Below are 5,000 nucleotides of genomic sequence, written 5' to 3'. Positions count from 1 at the left end.
TCAGTATCAAAATGCAAAATCTACCATCTCGCTTGGAATACCGCAAACACGTTTTATATTCAGTATGTTCCAAATCACAAAGTATTGGATCCCTTATGCCCAGTTAAATAATGCACATCATACGAACAATATTTACCAAATGTATTTTGATAATTCTAGTAAATCTAACACAAAGGTGAAAATAAAATTACAGTTCAAGATTTTTTTCTTACCAACAATGTTCTCTCGTCTGTGATAAGGTTGGGTTAATAGTCCGACACAGTGGTTATTAAGCTTCCATTATTGTCCTTCCCTTAATGGTCCTCAAGCAGTCGTAAGTAAATCATTAATGTTATTTATCACTCTGATGATACGTCTCTCTGTCAGTGTCATTGTATATGGAAGTAATTTCTAGCATTTACACCTCACAGGAACGTCTGTTAGTTTTTCAGATGTATAACTATATATATATATATATATATATATATATATGTACATACATACATATGTGTGTGTGTGTGTGTGTGTGTGTGTGTGTGTGTGTGTGTGTTTGTGTGTGTGTGTGTTTATATATATATGTATGTATGTATGTATGTATGTGTATATATGTATGTATGCATGTACGCATGTTTGTATGTATGTCGTATGTTTGTATAGACTACCTTAAGCTCTTAAGAAAGTTTACATTACAAGTCATTATAAGGTATACCCTCAGCATGGTACATCAACTTGGTTCTTTATATCTAATTTTCAGTCTGCGGAATTATGTATCGAATCACTGCCACGTTGTATTTCACTGGGCTGTTAATCCTAATAAAATCGTATAACTCTCTCTCTCTGTCCCCCGCACGTCTACACTGGGCTTCCCGTCTTGTCTCGGCCTCTATCATGGTGAATTCCCGGTGCTAAATACCCTTTTTCAACAGTCCCATAAGAATATATATTAAACAATGGGTAGTTGCAACACTGCGGAATTTGGCAAAGTCACGCCATACTCTTACGAATCTCAAACTACCCGAGGATTAACACAGGCTGGGAATCCTCAAGCCTAGGGGATTAGGTCAGGCTGAACGGACGTCTTCCAACCCACAAAATGCCTCCTGTAAACCGCATGTTCCAAGGAGGCAGAACCGGGTATTTTCACTCCCCAGGCGCCGGGGAAGAGGGTTGGGGATTTTAGGTGGAAGTGAGAAAGAAGTGCCCGGGGCGAGATGGACACGCACTCGGCATTCTGAACGTTGAAAGCAACCAAGAACGAGTTTCGCTTGATGACGCCGGAAACTGAAATAGTGAGTCATCTGTTGCCCCCCCCCTCAAAAAAAAAAAAAAAAAAAAAAAAAAAAAACTTGCTCGGGTTAAGTTTGTAAAGCTCTGTGGTTTTCTGTTTGCAATTTAATATATCCTGTCTATAAATTTATTCGATATGGATACATATGCTTATGGCCATACACTCAGACATGCAGCGTTTATCAGCTACGTGGAATTATGTTGTTCATGTAACTTTATTCAGTAACTTTATTGGCGCCCAAATCAACTTTACATTCTGTACCTTTGGAACCTGATATCAGAAATGTATACTTAGCACACACAACGAAATTAAAAGTCTTTGAATGCCATAATTGTAATCTGGAATACACCATTTCTTGAATAGCTTGACCTAATAACTAATTTGTAAACTCGAACAGAAAAAAAGCATGCTTGTTCTAGCAGTCTACAAGGCATCTAACGCAACCACTAGCCTAATTAATCATTCTGAAAGTAAGATTAGGATTATCACCATTAATCAATACCATACAACATACCTCATATTCAGTAATCCACTTTCGTGCATCCTCTCGCCAAAATTCAAACGAGGAACTCCTATATCCCTTAACAAGAATGATTAAGCATCGCTACCCTCTTGTTTTTAAGAAAGTTAACGACCTTTGATTCAACTGCCCAACTACCATGCCCGCGGACGTTCAAACCCCACGTAAATAGAGGGTCATTGTTGGAGAATGCCTTTAACGCCCGGCTGTGTTGTGAATTAAACTGTTCTTTGCGGTCTAGGTTAATGTTGATCAACTAACACTCGCTTGCCGTTGATTAAAGCTTGAAAAGGGAAGCACGGGCATTAGGCTTTTATCAAGGGAGGAGAGCTTTTCGACCATGATTGTTTGAGAATTTTCATGCAGAGGGGTTTTGGCTGGTGTTTCTGCAGATAGAGATTAGTTGGTAGACGGATTGATAAATTGCTGTTGATAGGCCAATGTTGTATATATGTGGAGAGAGAGAGAGAGAGAGAGAGAGAGAGAGAGAGAGAGAGAGAGAGAGAGAGAGAGAGAGAGAGAGAGGGGGGGGGGGGGGGGAGGGAGGGAGAGAGAGAGAGAGAGAGAGAGAGAGAGAGAGAGAGAGAGAGAGAGAGAGAGAGAGAGAGAGAGAGAGAGAGAGCGAGAGAGAGCGAGAGAGAGAGAGAGAGAGAGAGAGAAGGGGGGGAGGGAGGGAGAGAGAGAGAGAAAGAGGGAGAGAGAGAGAGAGAGAGAGAGAGAGAGAAAGAGAGAGAGAGAGAGGGAGAGAGAGAGGGGGGAGAGAGAGAGAGAAAGGGAGAGAGAGAGGGGGGGGGGGAGAGAGAGAGAGAGAGAGAGCGGGAGGAAGAGAGAGTGAGAGAGAGAGAGAGAGAGCGGGAGGAAGAGAGAGTGAGAGAGAGAGAGAGAGAGAGAGAGAGGGGAGGGGGAGAGAGAGAGAGAAAGAGAGAAAGAGAGAGAGAGAGAGGGAGGGAGAGAGAGAGAGAGAAAGAGAGAAAGAGAGAGAGAGAGAGGGAGGGAGAGAGAGAGCGAGCGAGCGAGAGAGAGAGAGAGAGAGAGAGAGAGAGAGAGAGAGAGAGAGAGAGAGAGAGAGAAAGAGAAAGAGAGAAAGAGAGAGAGAGAGAGAAAGAAAGAGAGAGACATATACGAGTGTAAACGAATTTTCACGCACATGAACAAACACGCTTACACATACGAAGGTAAACAACAAAGAGAGAAAAAAATCCATTAACAGAACATAAAAAAGAAAGAGAAAAAGAAAAAAAGGAGATAATAACCACAAAAATCGGTTTATTTCCTTACCGCGGTCCGTTTTCTTCAAAGAAAACGGGCGACGGTACGTGACATATTGAAGGGTAGACTTCTTTAAATACACCTAATCTTTTTCTTTTCTTTTTTTTTCTCTCTCACACTATTCCCGGTTTCGAGATTATGTCTTAAAAGTCGTACCGCCAAGACAGGGGCCTACCTGTGTCTCACGTCCTCTTTAGTCAGGTGAGACAGCTCGAGCTCATTAGTTAAAAAATATGTGTCACGGTGGAAATAATTGTTTGGAAAATTCACCTATTCAGGTATAAACTTTTTCGCTTTGTAAGAACATTAGAGTTTATTCTATGGTGTGTTTCATGGTTATGGTTATTGCTCCTGGTGTAATGATGTAACAGTTATAGATGGATAGATAAATAGACAGATAGATAGATAGAAAGAGAGATAGAGACAGAGAGAGAGAGGCAGAGAGAGAGAGAGGCAGAGAGAGAGAGAGATGCAGAGAGAGAGAGGCAGAGAGAGAGAGGGAGAGAGAGAGAGAGAGAGAGAGAGAGAGAGAGAGAGAGAGAGAGAATAAGTAGACTGGAACCGTGTGTATTTGTTTTTTCCATTATCATAAAAAAAGTATAATTGGCAACTATGACAATCATAGTGATACCTATGATAATGATAAGAACAATAATAATAAAAATAATGATTATAATGGTAATAACAACATGAATAACAATAACAGTAATAATGCACCAAATATAACGATACTTCCACCAATACTACTAACAAATACAACAACAACAACAATCAGGATAACACCAATTTACCCAAACAACAAATACATAAACCACACTACAAATACAAAAGAAAAAGGTCTTTATGATACAAGGTACTCAATCTTCCTTACAAAATCGCTTGTATCGGGTAACAGGTAGAAATTTAGCTAAGTACTATTAGGTCCGGATGGGACACGAATTTCTGAAGTTCACACTAACGACTGCGGGTAACTTTAAATTCTAATCTCTCTCGCTTTTTTTTCCTTGTTACTTTTGTGGTATTCTAAGATTTTATTATTTTTTTTTTTTTTTTTTGTTATTATGTCTCTCTATTGCTAGTTTTATCTGTCTGTTCTATGTCTGTTTGGATTTGTCTGTTTATGTCTCTCTCTCTCTCTCTCTCTATCTATCTATCTATCTATCTCTTTCTCTCTCTCTCTCTCTCTCTCTTTCTTTCTCTCTCTCTTTCTCCTCTCTCTCTATCTCTCTCTCTCTCTCTATCTCTCTCTCTATCTATCTATCTATCTCTCCTCTCTCTCTCTCTTCTCTCTCTATCTCTCTCTTTTCCTATCTATCTATCTTCATCTCTCTCTCTCTCTTTTCTCTCTTTCTTTCTGTCTCTCTCTTCTCTCTCTCTCTCTCTCTCTCTCTCTCTCTTGTCTCTCTCTCTCCTCTATCTCTCTCTCTCTTCTCCTCTCTCTCTCTCTGTCTCTCTCTTCTACTCTCTCTCTTCTCTCTTCTCTCTCTCTCTCTCTCTCTCTCTCTCTCTCTCTCTCTTCTCTCTCTCTCCTCTCCTCTCTCTCTCTCTCCTCTCTCTCTCTCTCTCTCTCTCTCTCTCTCTCCTCTCTCTCTCTCTATCTCTCTCTCTCTCTCTCTCGTCTCCTTCCCTTTCTCATGGAAGTATGGAGAAGAAAAGAAGAGAAAAAAATATCGAATTATAAAGCAACCTTTTCATATTATTCATTTCTTGTCCACCTCCTTCTGTGTATTTCTTTTCCCAATTACCTTTTATTTGTAGAAGAAATATAATTCATGTAAATACATTAGTGAGGACCGTAGCGTTGACATGTTCTCAAAAATATTTAATTTAATTAATAATCTAATATGTCTATTGTAATTCAACATGTTTAATATAATTTGTATTAATAATTTCATATGTCTCGATTGTGAAATTATATATTACAGGTTATACTTATACTGTATT

Source organism: Penaeus chinensis, chromosome 2 (assembly GCF_019202785.1).
Source record: "Penaeus chinensis breed Huanghai No. 1 chromosome 2, ASM1920278v2, whole genome shotgun sequence".
Taxonomy (NCBI): domain Eukaryota; kingdom Metazoa; phylum Arthropoda; class Malacostraca; order Decapoda; family Penaeidae; genus Penaeus; species Penaeus chinensis.
This window is presented reverse-complemented; position numbering follows the sequence as displayed.